The following is a 22,223-nucleotide window of genomic DNA, read 5'->3' as shown; positions in this document are numbered from 1 at the left end:
CAGGAGGACCCAGGCCACTGGGGCCAGTGCCATCCCTGGGCAGGAAGGTCTCAGGCATATACAAGAAGAGTAAGTTGTACAAGCCAGTGAAAAAAGTTACTAAGTAGTATTCCTCCATGGACTCTGCTTCATTTTTTGCCTCCAAATTCCTCCTTGAATCTTTCCTTTACTTTCTTTCATGATGAACTCTATGTTGTAAGATGAAGTCTTTTCTCCAATAAGTTGGCTTTCACAGAGAAACCTAAGGAAATTCATTAAGAGTAAAAATAGGAAAAACTAGGAGAGATAAAGGTGGGGAGAGGGAAGAGAAGAGAAGAGAAGAGAAGACAAGAGAAGAGAAGAGAAGAGAAGAGAAGAGAAAAAGAAGAGAAAAGAAGAGAACCAGTTGCCATGAGAGGAATGTTGTAGAGCCAGGAATGAAGAACCTCCAGAGAAATTTAGTTTTTATAAGTTTTTCAGGGACTAGAGAAGTTTTCCACCACATTATTTAGTGTGGGGTAGCATATGTGACAATGAACATGGGGAAATCATGTAACATAAATTAAGAGTTGTTCACCACAACCTCAAGCACAGCGTAGTTCCCTATGCTACACTAAGGAGAGCTGGGTGAGGGTGTGTGTGTGTGTGTGTGTGTGTGTGTGTGTGTGTGTGTGTGTGTGTGTGACCTGATAGATTCAGGCCATGGGACCAGGTTGTTTCTTAGAATGACCACTGTCTTAAAGGGACAGGCTGCAGTCTAACAAAGAGGATTCCTTATTTTCCTTTGGTGACTGGCATGCGCCGCTCATTGAGGATCCTTCATGGGATTTGGCTGTCAAAAACTGCATCTCCCTTCTTACAGAATAAAGCACAGGGGAAAGGGAGGTTAACTGACTATGGAAGATGAATAATATATAGTGCTAGAATTAAGTCTATTTGGTGGATTTCAATGTTGATGGTTTATGTATCTTGTTATTTTTGGTTTGGGGTCCCAGGATAAGAGACTAAGGTGCATATTTTTACATATCAAAGCAGACCTGGCCTCTTTGTTCTCCCAACATCCCTCAGTCCCTACCTGGTATATTCTGTCCCTAACCCTGAACTTTCCAGCCCAGAGGCTGGGCTACCCTTCCCTTAGTTGTTCTTCCTTATATAATCCAGACACTTTTGTCTTCTCTCTTTCTCTTCCTTCCTTTCTCTCCTCTCTGTGTGAATGCTCTTTCTCTCTTTTTCTCCACCACTTCTCTTCCTATGGTGACTTCCCTGGTCTCAGTTCTTGGGGCCATGGAAGTCACCCAAGAGCAGCCTCCCAATAAACCTGCATTTAATATAATCTAATTTAAATTAGACTTAATTGAATTGACTTATTTCAACGACAGAGAAATAACCTATCAATTTTCTCCCAGTAATGGCCTTTACTAGATTGATATAGAAACAAGAAGTGTTAGTAGTTCATGGAAAGGGGTCCCATATAAGAAAACATTGGCCCACTGCAAAAAAATACAGAGAACATCTGTGCGTTTCCTTGGACTTACATAAGGAGTTTGCTTATGTGGTAGATCAGAAATTTGGAGAGCTAAGCTTGGCCGAGACAACCGTGGCATTCATCCTCTTAAAGATAATTTTATTTTACTTTTAATTAAAGAGAGGCTATTTTATGAGGCTAGAAAATACTATCCTTTCCCAAGGCTGAAGGGATAATCACTTTCACCTTCAATTATGTATTTCCCTAAAGAATGAACAATATTTAATGAACTCCAGGTGCATACCTTATAAAAAAATCTTTCATTTTACCAACATGTGCCCTCTAAAAGTAATTTTCTTCTGTGTAAGGTGGGCTGCCAATTTTGAAGGGTTATATTGGTGTGTGTGTGTGTGTGTGTGTGTGTGTGTGTGTGTGTGTGTAGAGGGGTTGAAAGGAGGTGAGGAGAAAACTATTGTTTCTCGTTTAATTTTCAGCATTATAAAAGCTTATGTCTCCATTTCCCCCCAAAAACATCTGTTAAACTACAAAGCTGATTCAAGCAAACAAAGGAACTTGAAAGAGAGACCAAATGCTCTGTCTCCAAGAAGACATATTTAGCCTGGCTCTAATTGACATTCATATGCATTCAAAAGCAATTAAAGCGGCACAAAAGCAACCCAGCACAGGAGGCTGGAGCTCTCCTGTTCTGAAGCATTTCAGAGTTCAATTTCAGGCAGAGAAGGCCTGCAGAGTCTGCTTCTATTAGCTGTATTTGGAACTCAGGAAGGCAGTAAGCAACCTTTTCTGGTGCTAGTTTTTACTCCTCTTGGTATATCTCAGAGAAAAATTAAAGAATTTCCTACCACCACAAATACCATTCTAAAATCGTCTTCTCTTCTAGAGGGTTTACAACATTCTCTTAAGACTTTTATGGCACTTATGACTGTCAAGAATTATTTGTTGACTTGTGTATATTGTTCACCTCCAAATTATAACAGTGATTCAAAATGGGTAGGAGTAGTGGCTCCCCCTTACATGCTGTAGATTTCAGTATCTTGCTCATCCTTTAATGTTCAATGAATGATTTTCAATGCATACACATGTAAGTGAGTGGATTTTCTCTTCCAGAATAGTAGAAATTATAGTCCAGGCATGCTGGAACCTTATGTTAACAGTGCACTTCAGTTTTCTTAATTTGCTCCTTGACAACAAAAGTTCTAGCCGTGGTACACTGATTTGTGATTTTTAATTTTGGTGTACATTGTACTCCCTGCTTCGAGCTCAGTTGCTGGTCACAACTCTTCCAGCTTTTGTACTATCTGGAGATGCAAAAATAAATTTCCTATAACCTTAGTGTTTATATTCGAAAGTCATGTTTTAGGTTTGTTATGCTATGACTTGTAAAAATAATAGAGGAGCTAGAAAGGCAACTTAGCATTAAGATCACTGGATGTTCATCCAGGAAACTTGGGTTTAATTTCCAGCACCCACATAGAAACTCACAGTCTTTTGCAACTTCAGTTCCAGGGCATTCAACATTGTCTTCTGTCCCCCAAGAGTACCAGACACACACATGGTACAGACATACATTCAAGCAAAATCTCATGTTCTGCACATTTAAAAAACATGGTGGAAATGAAGAAAGGAAGCTGAGATAAATTGTCCCTCAGATGAACATTACTAGGATAGCTTCAGCACCATGAACACAGGCAGTCATCTGTAGCTATCATGGGTGATGTGAGCCCTGAAAAGAAACTCCTTTCAATTTAGAGAAACAAAGGGAATTCCTTGCTCTTATAGGTTTGGGGACATGTGGTCACACTGTGTGACCTAGCCCACCACCTAGGAGCAGTAGGCAGGAATGTCTTAGGGGTAGCTATGGAAAGGCTAGATTTTCAGTTGTAAATGGGCATGGGTGGGTAGGGCGATTGGAAATGGGAATGGGGAGGTAGGGATTGGGGATAGGGAAGGAGAACACAAGACCACAGCAGGTTATTTGTCTATCAACCTGTGTCCAAAAAGGGAGAGGCTGCAGGGGGATAAGATCGCCTGATTTCTCAGAGAAAGAGCCCTAGAAGCTGGAGAATCTCTAGCTCAGTTTGTCTAAGAAATAAAATCCAATTATGTACAAGCAGCCTAATTTTCCTTTCCAGTCTTCTTATCTGACTGAGATGATTTATTTGGTTAAATGTTTGTGACACAAGCATGAACACCTAAATTCAATCTGTATATATATGTATATATAGTATGTATATATATATGTATATAGATACATAGATAGATAAAACAATCAATCAAAACAGAACAAAAGCCATGCTCTTGATCAAGGCAGAGGAGAGAAAAGGATACCCATTAGTATTAGTTTTCTAACATATTTTGCAAGCTAACTTTCTTGTCGATAATGGGGTAAGGATGTAATGGACAAGGTTGCAGAAGCACACTAGAATCTTGGTCAGGGGTGATGTTTCCTTTGGAGGCAGTCTCAGGAATTCTAGAGAACAGTCTTTCAGAGGCTTATGGGAGGTAACACAAGTATCTATTGGCCACCCAAAGCAATATTGGTCCTTGGGATGAACCAAAAGAGCAAGTTAAGATTCCACATATTCGAAATAAGAGGACTTGACTGAGGGAGAGCTCAGGGAATCTGGCTGTGTTACTTACTGAAGACAAAGGCCAGACTTCTGATACAGCAGGATCAGAGACAAGAATCCAAAACCCTTGGCCCGAATACACAGAAGGACAGGTATATAACCATCACACTAAAAGCCAACACAGGAGGTAGCCATGCACAGTCTGAGACTTAAATATTCTCTCTCCATTATTGCTTCTGCAATGGCAGTTATTTAAATTTTGTAGAGATTTGAACCAATATATGGAGAAAGGAGAGAATAAAATTTGAGAGCGATTTAAAAACTCTGAATGCAGCTATAAACCCGAATTGACTGAGAAGTACTTAAATGGGCAGAAATTTACCTGAATGCAGCTTGATATCAGTTTCCTACTACAAGACAGAAATGGGATCTTAATGACAGAAATTATATTTGACTATAGAAGAATAAGTTACCTTTTTGCATATATCAGTTTGTGATTGTAAATTGGAATCTATTTTATATTCCTAGCAATTTAATTTCTTTTAGGATTTCAATTCCTGATTATTCCTTTTTGAAAAAATTTGTCTGTCACTTGTATGTATGTCTCCTGTCTTTGTCTGAAGCATTCATCACTCAACTGGTACTGAGATAGTTGCTCAAACAACACAGGAAAATCAAGAGGAAAAGAATTGCTTATTCAGGGTAGTTACAGAGATTCCTCACCTCTGTCCCTGTTTCCTGCCATTGCTTAAGCTGTGTTTCTCTCACCTGAAACAATTTCTTCCTTCTACTGAATCAAATACTATTGATCAAGGCCTCGCTCGGATCACACCGACTCAGTTCAGTTTTCCTGTCCTTCAAGGTCTTATTATATGCCCCTCCCCTAAATGCTTGAAGGAGGATCAGTCTACACTTAAAAGAACTGAAAGATAATGGCTAGTCCTCATTATTCTCCTAATGATTTTTCTCTTCTATTATTAATTAGACTTTGAGCGTCACAGAAATCTTTATAAAATGTTAAATAGAAAGTTTTGATTAAGTGGATAAGAATCACTGATTCAGAATTAGAATGAAGAGGATTTATATCTAAAGGTTGTTCTAGGTAACTCCAACCAACCTCTTAGCCATCAACTTTCAAAAGATGCTATGCAAATAGACATATCCTGACCCATAGGAAGTCCAAAGATGTTTTGGTCAATTTCTTTTTATTTGTACACCAACTGTCATTAATTATTCATTTTTGTTGTTTTTGGAGGGTTTTTTGAAATGTATTTTTCTCTCATATATTATTATACCCCTATCATAGTTACCCTCCATCCTCTCCTCTCTGCCTTCCCCCATGTCTCCTGTTCCCCACATCCACCCCTCCTCTGCTCCACTTTAGAAAAGGGCAGGCCTCTCAGAGATATCAACCCACATAAAGTTGCAATAAGAGTATATGCACTTCCTCATATTAAGACTGGAAAAGGCAATCCAGTATGAAAAAATGGATCCCAAAAGCAGACAAAAGAGTCAGAAACAGCTGTTTCCACTATTAGGAATCCCACAAGAACATCATACTATATAACCATAAACATGTAGAGAGGACCAGGTCATACCCACGTAGGGTCCGGATGTCACTTTATTCTCTGTGAATCCCAGTGAACCCTGATTAGTTGATTTTATGGGCCAGCTTCTTTGCTGTTTTAACCCCTCTGACTCCTATAATCCTTCCTCACCTTCTGCAGAATTCCCTTAGCTTTGCCTTTGTTTGACTGTGAGACTCTGTATCTGCTCCTATCCAATTGCTAGAAGAAGCCTCTCTAATGACAATTATGTTAGCCTCTGGTGTAACAGCATAGCACAGTATCATTAGAAATTATTTTAGTGACTTCTTTTGTTACTTATATTTGGTTCTCTCCTAGGTCTCTGGGGTATCCAGCTTTTGGTTCCTGCTCTCCAGTCAGTGTCAGGCATGGGTTCTATCTTGTGGCATGGGTCCCAAGTTGGACCAGTCATTGGCTGAGCACTCCCACAATTTTTGTGCCACCTTTACCTCAGAACATCTTGAATGCAGGACAAATTCTAGCAGAAGGTTTTGTGGCTGAGTTGTCCCAACCCCTGCACTGGAAGTCTTGCCTTCTTATAGAAGTTGGTGGCTTCCAAGGAATGCAATACTAGGTAGATGCCCATGATGCTGAACAGAGTTTATATCCCTAGTTCATGTGACTTTTACCTCTGGTTCTAACAAAGCCACATCAATTTACTAAATATATGCCTTGTCCCTTTCTAGTCTCTTCTTCCTAATTAGACAACCTATGGGTGTTAGCTGGAAAGGAGCAAAGCATATTGAGACTAAAATCCCTTCATAGAATTGGGACTATCAAATAATATTGACAATACAGTTGCTAGGATCACTGTCCCCAGGTGTTAGGTTCTTTTCAGGGTATCATGGATTGACCTGATTGGAATAGTGAGGAGTTAAAGAATGAATAGTGTACTGGCTGGTTTTGTGCATCAGATTGACACAAGCTGGATTTACCACAGAGAAAGGAGCATCCCTTGAGGAAATACCTCCATGAGATATAGCTCTAAGACACTTTCTCAATTATTGATCAAGGAGGGGAGAGCTCAGCCCATTGTGGATAGTGCCATGCCTGAGATGGTGGTCCTGAGTTCTATAAGAAAGGAGGCTGAGCACGTCAGTGGAAGCAATCCAGTAAGCAGCACCCCTCCATTGCTTCTGCATCAGCTCCTGTCTTCACACTCCTGCCCTATCTGGGTTCCTGTCTTGACTTCCTTTGATGATGAACAGCAATGTGGAAGTGTAAGCTGAATGAACCCTTTTCTCCCCAACTTGCTTTTTGATCAGGATGTTTTGTTCAGGAATACAAACCCTGACTAAGACAATCAGACACACATATACAGGGACATAAAAGCTGTGAATTGGATGGACTGGGCTCTCTGATGGAGAAATTGCATCACTCTGCAAACTCAGAGTTTATTATATGTAATTGAATGGGGAGGTGGGGTTATTGCATACAATTGAACCAAGGAAGCAGGTTTAACTAACCTCTGTAAGAACAGTCTCTATGGGGACGCAGTTGTCAGGCCATAGACATCAGAAGAGAGAAAGCTAGAGAGGATATTTTCAGCATACACCATTATTGTTTAGACTAGGACCCCTTAGGAAGGCTCTGCCATCCCTCTGAGCCTCATCAGGGAAAGGCTTTGCCACTCCCAAGAAGCTGAAGCATTGGGCTTCTTGACATAGCTGAACCCATGGTCAAACAATACACACTCAACACTTAACTCACTCTACACTCAGGAGTATAAACTTTGTACTGAGGTTGAGGTTGAAATTTGAAGACTAGAATGAAATATTGTTTTCTTTCTGGTCTTTTTTTTTTTTTTTTTTTTTTTTTTTTGGTTCTTTTTTTCAGAGCTGGGGACCGAACCCAGGGCCTTGCGTTTTCTGGTCTTTTTTTTTTTTTTTTTAACCTTCTTTAATTCATTTTATTTCTCTCACAGTAAAAAGACCTTAGAGTATGTAAGTTAATTTCTGGACAAGATCACCAAAAGTTTATTAATCATAAAAAATTATTTTAAACTTCTTCAGGCTGAATTCTAGAATATACCACATCTCATAGCACATTTTTCATTTCACCTTTTTTTTTTATTAACTTGAGTGTTTCTTATTTACATTTTGAGTGTTCTTCCCTTTCCCGGTTTCTGGGCAAACATCCCCCTAATCCCTCCCCGTCCCCTTCTTTATGGGTGTTCCCCTCCCCATCCTCCCCCCATTGCCACCCTCCCCTCAACAATCACATTCACTGGGGGTTCAGTCTTAGCAGGACCAAGGGCTTCCCCTTCCACTGGTGATCATACTAGAATATTCATTGCTACCTATGAGGTCAGAGTCCAGGGTCAGTCCATGTATAGTCTTTAGGTAGTGGCTTAGTCCCTGGAAGCTCTGGTTGCTTGGCATTGTTGTTCATAAGGGGTCTCGAGCTCCTTCAAGCTCTTCGAGTTCTTTCTCTGATTCCTTCAACGGGGGTCCCGTTCTCAGTTCAGTGGTTTGCTGCGAGTCTCAGGCACTTGGTTCTCTTCTGGCCTGGCTGATTTTTGCTGTCCTACCCATTTACTTATAAATCTTTTCTTGACATATGCAAATTAGATATTCTCTCAAGTCTCCTTTTGTAGACAATTAGATGAATGATGGAGATGGATTTGTACTCATTGTTTGTCCATCACTTCACCTCTTCCTTAACTTGGCAGGTCTGATGAAGAACTGCATTTGTACATTGGCAGATTCTTTGATGGTCCTATTTTAATATTAACAGCATAAGGTGACTCTCCAAGTCTGATATTTTGTTCATTAATGTTTGTTTTCTTTCTTTGCTTTCTTGTTCTTATTGCCATTGTGTTTTTTTCATTTCTTTTTGCATAGGTGATATTGGCCAAATCTCTAGCATTTATTGTACTCAGTTTAATGAAATTTTTTTTTATCTTTGACCCAGTTGGTCTGGTAAGATATACTTGCTCACCTAAACATACAAAACCCAGTACCATCCATCCCTTAAGAACATTTGTAACAACCTGTAAAGGTACAGTGTGGAATCTTATCATCACCCACCATATTGTCTCTATTTTGTCTTTTGCTTGCTGAGAAAGTCTAATAGCTTTTGAGATAATAAAGAGAGTGTCTTTCCACTTTAAACTTCAGCCTTCTATTATATCTTGTGGTCTGAGTCCTAAAACATTCTGTCTTTCCTGTTCTATTACTTGCATCTGAAGAAGTTCTTACATCTGAAGGCATTTGTTCCCCCCATTTTATAATAATGACTTGATGGTTTGGACTGGAAGTGAGTGATGGCAAGTAAGATTCCTCTTCAGTGGAGTTGCTGGACTACATGGATAATTCCTCAATTAGACAGGCAAACTTGTATCAGAAAGTTATCATCTGGGAACGTTTCATCTTGCCCTTTACCTTGAACAAAGATACCTGATTAACACCAAAAGTCATCAGAGACTTCACAAGCAGTTTAGAAGGAGCAACCATGAACTGTGGAGGTGTTCGAAACTCAATTATCCATTCTTTACTGAAATACATAGACATTATAGTCTTCTAGTAGAGTATATTGCCCCTGTGTTGAATCCCTTATATTAAGCGTCTCTGTTGAAACACATCCATTTTTACTCTCCTGCTTGAACTCTGTCTGGTTGACCCAAATGGTATTTATGAACTTAGAAAATGTTCAAGTCCTCAATGCTAAGGTCCTGTTGGATTTTGCAAAAGAGGAGGCAAATTAGGCCTGATCTTTCCTATCTGGCATCCACCTGCCCAGGCTCAGGCAAATTTTGCAAAGCCATGGAGTAAAAGCGATGTGCTATTTTAGACTAATAATCAGACTTCTTTGTTCTTGGTCAAAAAAGCTTAGATTCTGCTGGGAACTTAAAACCTAACAGTTATTTAATTTTAAAGAAGGTATGGTCTGTATGGAGATGTTTGGTTCTAAGCAATGTGGGCTTAGGAAGATGATTTAAGGTGGTATTAAGAAATCCTGATCTTTTTGTCTTTATGTCTAACCATCTGCCCGTGTAGGGATTTTTTTCTTTGTGTGTGTGTCTGATCTGAAATTGTCACCTTTCCTTTTTGCAGAGAGGACCGTGGTGGGAGAACAGGTCCCACAGATTTTCCATATATTCCACCATTCAGAGATGAACCAGAGTGCTTCCTTTGAAGCTCAAAAAAAAAAAAAAAAAAAAAGAAAATGGGAAATTGAGTTTTTAGATATTTTTTTAGTTCTATGAGTAGAGGCTGGCAAGGGGAGGCAATTTCACCACTCATTATGCAGATACATGGACCCATTACAATGCATGGGTGCCCCATGGCAAACTGCTGCTCTCAAGCCCCACTCGGTAGCATTTATGTTACCGGTGCAATAGGCTGATTATGTATTGTTCATTTAAGTAGAGCCTTAAGTTCTTCATTATTTGCTTTCTATATTTGTACAGAAAGGAAATTTCGTAAGTTCAAAGGGGGCAGAGAACAAAGCAGGCGCATGCTAGCATACTTAGCCACCCATTCGGTAGCGTTTGAACTTTCCTGACGATCATTTAGCACGCAACAGTGATTCTCTTCTGTATTTTCACCACTTGCTACAAGGTCACCCTTAAAGAGCTACCAGGCGAAATTGCTGAAGTCTTTAGCACAGTGCCTTTACCCTCCTTCTTAATTAGCTTCTGGGAAGGAGTGGAATTGTTTTGCCATTCCTGTGTCCCCATTTAACTCATTGGGACTTGGCTCTGCCGGTGGAGAAAAGGCTGGGGACAGCTCTTGATGGCACAGTCTAATGAGACTATCAGTAACATAGTGATGTGATTAGACCTTATAGCATTTCAGATATGTAAGGAGGCAACCTGCTCAATGCTGTGAAAACCTAGAGCAAGAAAAAGGATTTAGCGATTGTGTTTTATTTAACTAGGATGAAAGTAGCAATCTTCCCATCAGGCACTATTTATGATTAATTAAGATAGATTTTGCAAAGCAATCTAAGCTCTTTGTGCTCAAATGGAGGCTCGCTAACAAGAGAGGACAATCATGAAGCTCAATCCGAACAGTAATAAGCCTGGCCTCAGCCCCACCAGCTAAATTTCATCTCAGTGACATTCAAGGTTTGGCAGCCGCCCCCCAAGCCTCATCACAGATGCTAATAGCAAATCAACGGAAATGGATGAAGGGAGTGCCAAACCTTCAGCGATTCATATCTTTTTAAAATCCCTCTCCCAATTTTCTGGAGATTTGCTAAGGGTGGATGAACATATGAGTGACATGCGTGCGAATTTTCAGAAGAGGGAGAGATAGTATCACCACACGTCAAGGTGGGACTTGAAAAAAAGAATAGGGTGTGGAGAGGCAATAGAGGCAACAGCCAGAATAGGTGGAGAATTCGCAGAGAGTCTCTGTTCAGAAGCATAGCTACACATTCATTAACCCTCTTGAGCACCTCCTATCATGACTCACAGGAGGGTACATTGGTCACATGAATGTGTTTTGAGCCACAGAACTTGTTACTCAGCAGAGTAGATGACAGTGGCAGTGTTGTAGTGACCTTCTTGCTTAAAAATAAATCCTTTCTATGGATCACACCTTCGAGTTTTTCAAGGGATTTCAATGGATCATGTTTACAATTCAATCATTCATTTGTTAAGCCGTGGCAGCATTTACTGACATAGAAATTACAGTCTTCTGGTGGGCAGTATACTGCCTCTCTATTGAAAGGCACACTTCTTAGCTGATGCTAATCATTTTGAGGAATATGGAACAGAAGATTCCTTTGTCCAACATCCTTCAAAATACCAACAAGTTTTTTTAATGTATTTATTAATTAATAAGTATTTACCACTTTGTTTGGTAAGGTTGTGGATATACATTGTCTCTACTCTCATTTCTGTTGTGGCAATCATCCTGACCAGGGGCAATGAGGATTTATTTGGCTTATAGTTCCAGGTCATAATCCATCACTGAGGGGACCCAGAGAGGGAACCTTCTTTTTTTTTTTTTTTTTTTGTTTTTTTTGATGATCTGGACATTGAAATATTTATTTGAAGTAGTTTTTCATTAAAAATTGATATGCTGTTGCAATAATATTTAGAGAAATATACCTACTGTACAATGGCATATATTTGCAATTATACAACATTTTCAGATGTGGAAAGACATCACTGTGTGTGTCCATATCGAATTTTTTTGCTTGAAAGTATAATAACTGGGAAAAAGTATGAATTCTTTTTTTTTCTTTTTTTTTATTAACTTGAGTGTTTCTTATTTACATTTCGAGTGTTATTCCCTTTCCCGGTTTCCAGGCAAACATCCCCCTAATCCCTCCCCCTCCCCTTCTTTATGGGTGTTCCCCTCCCCACCCTCCCCCCATTACTGCCCTCCCCCCAACAATCACGTTCACTGGGGGTTCAGTCTTAGCAGGACCAAGGGCTTCCCCTTCCACTGGTGATCTTTTTTTTTTTGGTTCTTTTTTTTTTTTTTTTTTCCGGAGCTGGGGACCGAACCCAGGGCCTTGTGCTTCCTAGGCAAGCGCTCTACCACTGAGCTAAATCCCCAACCCCTCCACTGGTGATCTTACTAGAATATTCATTGCTACCTATGAGGTCAGAGTCCAGGGTCAGTCCATGTATAGTCTTTAGGTAGTGGCTTAGTCGAGAGGGAACCTTCTGAAGACAGACCCTTGTGTTGAGACAAGACATTACCTCTGACCAAGAAACTCATTTCACAGCTAAAGAAATATGGCAGGAACCATAACACATACTGCTTGCTGGATGACAGACAGGTTCTTGTTCAGCTAGCTTTCTTATATAGCCCAGGGCTATCTGTCTAGAGGATCTTGCCATCCACACTTCGCTGGAAGCTCACACACCACTTAACAACTGAGACAACTCCACAGAGACATGTCTACAGGCCAATCTGGTCTAGATAATTCTTCAATTGAGATTCTCTTTCTAGATAATTCTTTATTTCAAATGGACAGTTAAAGATAACCAGGAAAATGGCAAGTATTTGGAAAACACATATTCTGATGAATTGCAAAATTATATACTAGTTATGTTTTGATTTCATTATTGTTATTTGTTTGGATCAATATAAAGGCCTAGGACCAGAGTCTTCTCATGCTAGACCACTGGATTGCATCTCAAATCCTTATATTATTACAGAGGGTTTTGCTGCATTATCCAGGCAGGCCTTGGATTTCTGATCATCTTGCTTAAACATCCGGGAGGGTAGAAGAAGCACACATGTCTGCTTAGTTCTAACTTAAGTGAGGAAGAAGATGATGGAAATCATGCTGCCCATACAATGAGAGGAAACAGACTTCTGTAGGAGACACAGGAAGAGCTGTAACCAAAACCTGCTGGTAGTGAGGTAGACAACACCAGAAACTTTTCAAGGAAAGGGATATCAAAGCTGGTACATAAATAACAAAGAGAAGCTACCTGGAAGTGAGTAAATAAGGTTTGAGTAGAAAAAGAATTTTCTAGAACCATAAAAGACCCTATGCAAAAACTCAGACTCTAGAACCATAAGGATATTCCTTAAGCAAAAGTCTTCCTTATGACTGGAGAAGTGTAGGGCAACAGGATTTCTATAGAGAAGGAAATGGTTCTGTAAGCCCCACATCATGATTCTTTTCAACTATGTTAAGGAGTTTGGATGCAATCCTTCAATATTTTTAAGCAGGTATGTACTTCAGTCAAATATGTATTTTTGGAATGAAAGAACCATAAGATGGCTGTATATGGTGAGTGAAAATGAGCACCAGAAGACTGCTTCAGAGATGGTCTCAGGCGAGGATATTGTCATGAGAAGCAAGACACAGGCAAGTGGGATTCTTGCCTGCCAAGATCACTAAGAATCATTTAACTTTTGCAAGTTATAACCATTTGTGATTAAGTTTGTGAGTGACACTGTGAACAGTGTAAGATTGTGGTATATTATGATGGCACTCTTTGAAATAAGAAATTAAATATGAGGGATTTGGAGGCTGGGATAAAAGTGTGTATTCCATTTTATTTTTAATGTTTTAATTTTAACTCTTGCTTATACACGTGTATATGTGTGTGGTATGCACGTGTGTGTATATATGTACTATATGTACATTGGCCTATGTGCTGTCATGAACTTAAGTGTGTATATGTATGAATGGGTGTGTTGTTTGTGTGTTTGTGTGTTTGTATGTGAATGTACAAACGCTCCTGTGTGTCTCTCTGTGTGTATGTGAATATACAAATGCTCTTGTGTGTCTCTCTGTATATGTTGGAGATTGAATACTTTCTTCAGTCACTTCCTGTTTTATTTACTGAAGCAGAGTCTGTTGTTAAACTTGGAGCTTGTTAATTTGGATACTCCACTTCACTTCCCTTGCTTCAGGGATCTCTGTCTCAACCTATACGTGCTGGAATTACAGGCTGACCACTACACTCACCCACATTTAATAAGCTTACTGGGAATTGTCTTTAACACTTGCACAACAGATATATCATCTCCCCAGGCTGTCTGGGTACCTTTTACAGAATGCTAAAATTTAAGTGTTCATGGGCATTCAAGTATCTTTGAAGCGACTGTCTCACAGACAATGTGTAATTCTAGTCCTGTACCTGACTGATAAGCTCAGAGCTCTAAAATGCTTCTTTGTCTGTGGCAAGCCTACACATGTAAGGGAAGTGAGCAAGCTCATTTGAGAGCACATGGTGTTAGAAGGGAGCCTACATAGGAGTTTGGAGAATTCCAACATTGACAGGCTAGAGAGAGAAAGAAACCTCTAAAGTGTCTGGGTATCAAGAAAGCATTAGTGACGACCCTGGTTTTCAATGAGAGATTATAAAAGACTAGTTCAGGATGTTGGGCTATAAAAGGGAAGAGAACATAAGTTGATATGGGCTGAAGTGTAATTTCTCTTTAAGAAGGGAGAGAGCTTAATGTAGGCAGACTGATTTGGAGGTTATGATAATCCAACCTGGGGATAAAGTTTATCTTTGAACAGCTCATGAAAAGAGGATTTGCTAAGCAAAGGAAGGAGGTTAACACATTTGTGGAGAGGCATATTTAACCTACTAAGGAGAACAAAGTATTTCTCTGTGCTCCAACAGCAGCTGTTTGCAGAGGCACCCTGTGATTAAAGATTGCTTCTCCCCTCTCCCTGGAATCAGGCTTGGCTTTGCCAATGTGGTGTCAGGAATGACTTTGAATATCAAAGCTTGTTTGTTCCTGTGCTGTTTCCTTCTTTCTCTAACTTTCCAGGTAGAGTTCTAAGAGGTATGAATTCAAAGAAGCCAAGTTTGTATCCTCTCCTCAAGAAAGGAAGTGTCCTGGAAAGGCACTTATACACAGTACCATAAAATGAGGAAGAAAGTGGATATTGGCAGCTTTTGTTAGGTATGGGGAGGAGGGCTGGATACCATGGACATTTCGAGAGATCAAGGGAGAATTCCTTTGGAGACCTTACTTTTACCAACAGCTTGTCTAAGAATTTACTAAGCAATATTTCCATTTGGATAGCACATGTTTTAATAAAGCATACTCAAATTTAATTTTTAAAATAAGATATTTTAAGCATTGCTAAATTTTATTTTATTTGGATTTTCATTTCAATATTTTAAAACTCCAAAATTCATCCTTAGCTCCCAAACTTTCTAAAAAGTGGATAGGAACAGGTTTGACTTGAGTTATATAAAGTTTCCCAGGTTTTCTTCTTTGTCAAAGAGCTGTCAGGATAACAAGATTTGGTGAGTCCACCATTTAGAGACTTACCCATCGATTTGATTCATTAACCATTCATAGTGCCTGCTATATGTTCAACACTATTCTAGGTCTAGGACTTAAAGTCATGAACAAGGCTAATGTCCTTCTTTTAAAGATCTTAAAAACAAAGAGGCCTGAATTAAACTCTAGTCATCTCTGCTTGCTTTTCTGTGGTATGGTGCTATTGCAATGGAGGAAGCATCAAATACATTATGTCTGGGGTACAGAGGCCACTGAAACTGGACTTTCAAGTTGACCAATCTGGGCAAATATGTACAAATTCTGGTAACAACCTCATTATTCAAAATAAATAGAATGTCTTGGAAATTATCTCCAGATTTGAAAAGATCCTCTCTATGCTCCTCCAAGACTGGCAATTGTTTATGTGTTGATGGTGAATTTGGGTATCAAAAACTGAAAAAGTGTAGGAGGTCTATCATTCTCCTATAAACCTAAGGGAAAGTGATGCTGCATTAGGAGATGGTGCTTTGGTAGCTTTCTTCTTGCTTCCTAATGTCTCAGAAGAAAACTGCCTGGAGTCTCTCTAGAGAAATACAAAACAAGGACTGAAAGGGAAAGAGACACATAGCTGAACAAAACCCATCACATCACAAGAACAGATACAGTGTCAAATTTACCTTGAATCTTCTGACTCAATTCTCCCTATAGGCTTTTGAAAGAAAGCACAGACAAATGCTTGGATGTATATATGACACATAAAAATTTTATTACTTTTCCAGAACTCTAAAATCTGGCATTTCCACAATTAAGAACATATATAGTCATAACTATAGGCATGTGAGGTTTAGAGAATGAATAATTGCATTGAGAAGAGAATCCAAATCAATCCGTGAGTAATATGTATCATTGAGATTTACAGCTATTGTTTTTTGAACCAATGATCACTAGCCAGGTCACTTATCAGGATCAGTGGTCAATGTTTCCTTTTACAAAACTGCATTCATTTCTGTGTTATCTACGATTGAATTTGGAATCAGTTTTTTTTCCATCAATTTCTCTTTCTTCTTCTAAGGGGAGAAAAGGACATGATGTGGGCCAGTCTGTGATCAGATCTGGGAATCACAAAAAATCAAGAGAGAGAAAGAAAGAAAGAAAGAAAGAAAGAAAGAAAGAAAGAAAGAAAGAAAAGGAAGGAAGGAAGGAAGAAAGAAAGAAAGAAGAAGAGGAGGAAAATTGAAAAGAGGAAGAGGAAAAGGAAGAAGCAGTAGCAAGAAGAAGAAGAAGAAGCAGAGGAGGAGGAAGAAGAAGAGAAGGGAAGGAGGAGGAAAAGGAGGAGGAGATATTAGAGTCCAGGTGTAAACCAGTTGATGCTCTTAAGAGCGTGGTAACACAAAACAGGGAAGGGAAGGAAGGCAGGGTGAACCATGGGTTTGGTGCCTATTCTTGCTTGCCAACTTGACTACATTTAGAATTAATCAGAACCTCTAATTAGCTGGCTGCCACTGTGAGGGATTTTCATTTAATTAAATCATTTAAAATGGGAAGCTCCATTTCTAATCCAGATCTTTAAGGTGGAAGAAGATCCACCTCTAATGTGGGCCATGCCTTCTGCTGGAAGCATATATAAAGACATGGAAGAAGGAAGCTTTTGACCTTTGCCTACTTTGCTGTTGACCTTGCTAACAAGTCCTTTTTGTTTTTCAATAGAGCCTACTGTGGGATTCTGGTATATACTGAAGACCAGCTGAGATATCCAGCCTCATGGAATAAATAACTGTACTGCTGGGTGCTGGCATCTTCTATTCATAGGCAGCCATTGTTGGATTAACTGACTGCAACCTGTAATTTATCCTAATAAGGGACACACACACACACACACACACACACACACACACACACACACACACACAAGAGAGAGAGAGGGGGGAGGGGGGGAAAAGATTCATTTTATAATTCTGTTACTCAAGAACCCTGATTAATATGAAAATCAATAATACACTATTGTCTTAAAGGTGGTGAGGATACAACAAACATCTTGAATATCCAAAATGAGCATCCAAATAATTACTGAAGGCAAAGAATCCATAGCATTTGGTCTGTTCCCCACTCATGCACCTCACAAGGCGTGTTTGGTTGGCTGAGTCCAAGAGGAAGGAGCCAAATCAATTTGCAAGAGGAAGGAGAGGGCTGGAATGATACTTTTTATGAACTCACTATTTTAGGAGAAAGACACATTATTTTGGTGGCAGTGGGCACCTAGGTAGAAGAGATTGCTATTAAGTGAAAAATGAGCTTCCACAGGAAGCTACGACAATGAAAGTAATAATTAAATCTTCCTCTAACTTAGGTTGCATTGTAAGTGCTTAGCTGAAAAATGTGTCTGTACCTCCGGGCCTGCAGCAATGACATCTGTTATATTTTAGGAACAGAAAGCTAATGAGGTGGAATGTGGAGTAGTGAGCTTAATTGGGCTTGTTTTGATTAAGTGTATGTGCTGGGAGTATTCTAATCACTTGTCTGAATTGCAAAACAGTCAGAGTAAGGCCCCCAAATTCTTGCAACCCATTTGTGAATCAGTTTTAAAATAGATAAGGAAACTGTATGGAGGAAACCGTAAATGTACAGCAAAAATTATCTCAAGTTCAGTTGAAGAAAAATGGATGTGGTGTTTTTTTTTGTTGTTGTTGTTTTGTTTTTGTTTTTTTTTTACCTAATTAAGTGACTTTAGGACTAAATAGCGCCACAGTCATACACACCTGCTGCTTACTGTAAGTAAAGGCATCTGCCCCAAGAAGGATAACATGTTAGAGATTCAAGGACCATTGGGAAACCTATGCCATCCCATCCTTTACCCTTCTACAGAATCTGAGGTCTGCAGACGATGAGGCTATTCAAGATCAGCATGAGGCCTGGGGCAAGGTTGAAGCCTTAACCACACTTGTCTTCTACCCCATGGCTCTTTGCTTTGTCCTAGCCTGGTGAATGGATGGAGAGGAGTAATAAAGAGGAGAAATTTGATGCTACCTCCCCTAACCCTAAGGACAAGGTGGCACAGAGATGCCCGTTGGTTCCAGCCAATGACTATAAGATTCTGCTCTGTTTATCACATTTTCTTTTCTGATTTTTTATCATAGAAATTAAGTTATCCCTTTGTATAAACATTTGCTTATTATTTGTATTCTGGCCTAAATTCTAATTCCTCAATGTAACTAACTTATCACTATCCTGCATGCAGACCAGACCTGAGCCCATAGTATGCTTTCGTCCAAACAGAAGGATGAATCTATGATTAAATAAATTGATACTGCAATAAATGGCAATGGACAAAGACCCAAATCTCACAGGGATATGAAAGGTAGGCTTAGAAATCGGAGAGAAGAGCTCCCAGTCTCTGGAAATATACCCAAGATTGAGGGGTTTAGGATATTGAAGATTAGATCTAACTGGTGTGATTCACTTCTACATCAGTTCCAGCAGCATCTCTTGGACACTCACATAGTTTAGGCTTACGTTAACCCTTGGAAGCAGAGAAAAAAAGCAGACTCAGCCCCTTCTCTCTAGGACCTAAGAGCCAAGAACTAATTAGCCATGGTCTATGTACCATTGGAAGAGCCAGCAGGTGCAAATCATCTTCTGATGCTGAAGGTCTCCAAGCATGCTGCTGTGTGTCCCAGTGTGCCTTTACGTAATGTAAAACCACGAGTAAAAAATAATGCGCAGAAGCAAGCCTATACATAATCTTGAGATACTGAGACTGTTAAAGAATGGGGTCAGAAGACGAGAGAGATGGCAGGCCTGGGAGGGAAAGGGAGAGAGTGAGCAAGCAAGAGAAATAATATTTGCAATAAACTGCCAAGGTCAGCAATGGAAGTCGAATAAATACTCTTAATAAGGAGGCAGACAAGCAAAAAAAAATCTACGTAAGAGGGGATATAGATTTGGAGTAGAGCAACTATGACCATGTTGGAATTTACAGAATGGCGTTTAAAACTTACCTCTGTGATAAAGGTGTACAGGAATAACCCCAGCCCCCTCCTCTTAACACTCCTTACCATTTGCAAGCTTATTTTTGGAGTGTCCTTTGGATAAAGAGGACATCAGAAGATACAGACGCTGAAGAAATTTGCAAAAAAGTAGGAAAATAAGACCAGGTTATATGATGCCATTTTCCATAAACAGCAGTATAAAGGGCCAAATATGCAGAAGGAACATGAATTATCGAAGTAAGTTTTAATTAGTTTTAGTCCTTCCTTGTTCTTCTCTAAATAGGGCGGGCTGTTTCTAAGCATCTGACTATTACTGTGGCATGTATGTAATATTTACTGGTACACAGAAACACTATGCAACAATTTAGGATAGATATTAAAGAAAAATGCCTTACTCAATGTAAACTGCAAGGATAATTTAGCCTGGCAGCGTGTAATTACCCAAACTGGAGCACATTTCTCAAGGGAGCAAGGAAGCACAAGAAGACAGTATGCTTTTGCACCCTGTGATGAGAGCGGCAGTTTTAGAGAATGAAAAGATGAACAAGGGACGAAAAGTTGCACACAAAGACCTGCCCTGTTTTCTGTGACCTTCAATGAGAACTGAGAAATTGGTAGAACCAGATGGGAATGACTGTGGTGAAACCTTTATGTTCAGTCCTTCTGATGCCATGCTCTACTTACGTACATGTTCAGTCTTGGCTCGAGTACTGCTTAACTTAACCCTCTTCATCAGGAGTTAACGAAGTCTGTAGAATGGGCACAAGTGCCCTGTTTGTAGATTTAAGAATTTATATCCTTCCAGTCCTACCAGCTGAACCCTGCTTGGTCTTTTAGAGCTTTGCAAATGGCTATTTCTTCCTCTGCCACATAAACGTGGAATAGTTTAATATGATTTCCAGTATTTCCCAATCTTTTTACCCAGTTAAATGTTCTCTTGGCTTTCAGTTGTATTCTTTACAATGTTTGCTAGACTCTTACATGTTTTAGAGTAGCACTTAAAGACAAGATGCCATCCCCCCTTTCCCTATTCTACTGTACAGAATTAAATTTATTACTGGTATGTGAGACAGCTGGTCTACCACCCCCATAGATCTGGAAAGTAATCTTGTTAATTTTTCTAAGAAAATTTCATTGGCAGCCATAACATTTTGGTGAATCAGGTTGGATCAAAAACTTTGCTAACTCAACTCTGCTTGAAGTTTTCTAGAAAGGAGGTGCTTTAAGGCTTCCTAGTTTTTTCTTTTCTTTTCCTTTCTTTTGATTCATTCTCAGATAGAATCTTGGTGTAAGCTGCCCTTTATCTTGGTACTTCTATTTAAAATTTCCACTATTTCTCTATTACTATTATCTGTTAGCAGTGACAATATGAACTTGTCTATAAAATATTTTAATGTTCATTGTGCCTTATTGGAGCCATGGATGGGTTCAGAGCTATGCTGGATAATGATTATGGATTTGACCTCTTAAGAGATTGACAGGAATGTCCTAGATCTTATTTTACATGATATTGTAGGGTAAGGTCTGTAAGTAAGTTGTCTTTTCTATTCCCCTGACCACTGAGATGGCACCTGTAAGTGGCAGCATTTCCTTAGACAAATTTAGAAAACAGTAGATAGATAGATCTGCAGATTTCTGTCAAAAATTACCTGAACTTGATTCTAAATCCTAGTAGTCTTAGCATTGACATTCAGAGAGCAGGACTAGTTATGAAAATATAATAAAAACCTTACTGGTTGAGCTTCATAAACTATTTTACAAATGCACAGGATGCCACTAGGCAGGAATAGTTAAAGATTTCCATGGATGACTATACTTTCACTTATTAAAGAAGAAGATTGGCTATTTCTTTGAGTTTCTACCTTTAGATACAAGTAATACATTGCTCTATGTTCTTCCCTCTCAAGGTTTTAAATTTCAAGAAAGAGACTCAGTCTCACTATTTTTGTTCATTTGTTTTAATTATATTCATCAATCAACAAATATTTATTGATTCCCTGTTGTGCCATATCCCCAAGACCTACTCTGGAGGAGACATTCTAGCTGCAGCCTTATTAATCATGACAAATACCAAGCTGGAGGGAGGGCTTTCAGCTCTCTTCTATCTCTAAGAGCTCTATGGTAACAAGACATTGGCTGATAACTCATCTCTTGGTCCCCTTAGGACTTTAGGTATACATGGAGTCATTCCTCCTGGTTCATTTAATGTGCCTCAGAGTCTGGCATGGACTATAGGCTTAGGTTGTTTTCTAATCACAGTGAAGTTACAGATTTAGAAAGGCAGCTATGTCAACCTATTGATTCTAGGTCACAATGGAAGATTTCTTGAATGATGTGAGCAATCTCGTATGCCTATGGATCAAGGACAAATGAACAAAGGAGCCAGAAAGATGCATATTAATGGATAATGAATATTCAATAGTGTACCTTTTGAGATGATAGAGATATGGTTCCATAATGTTTTCTCTGTCTTCTATCACCTACCCCAATGTGCTCTATGATATGACACACCCTCTATCTTAGTATATATTTGTTGATATGAATGGATGGAAGAATAGAATCTCTCTCCTCTAGTGGGTTTGGTCTAATGCTGCTTGTATTATTTTAATTTGGGTCTACAAAAATACTTATGCAAGTGTTTGCACTTAAGATGCTCAGGGACCCTTCACCCAGTTGGTTCTGATTGGTAAATAAATATGCCAGCAGCCAATGGCTAGGCAGGGCAGACAGAGGTCAGACTTATTCTCAGGCTAGGGACAGGAAGAAAGGAGAGGAAAGAGGAAATCTGCCATGTTGAGAGAAAGAGAGGAAAGATGCCATACCTGAGAGGACAGAAAACAGCCAGCATGTAGGGAGTGGCCGCAAGAGGGCTACCTGACTGGGTCTAGGACAGCAAAGATGAACTATAGATTTTAGTAAGTAATAACTTGGGAATATTAGAGGGAGGT

The sequence above is a fragment of the Rattus norvegicus genome, chromosome 6 (genome assembly GCF_036323735.1).
Source record: "Rattus norvegicus strain BN/NHsdMcwi chromosome 6, GRCr8, whole genome shotgun sequence".
Lineage (NCBI taxonomy): Eukaryota > Metazoa > Chordata > Mammalia > Rodentia > Muridae > Rattus > Rattus norvegicus.
Note: the sequence above shows the minus strand (reverse complement) of the source record.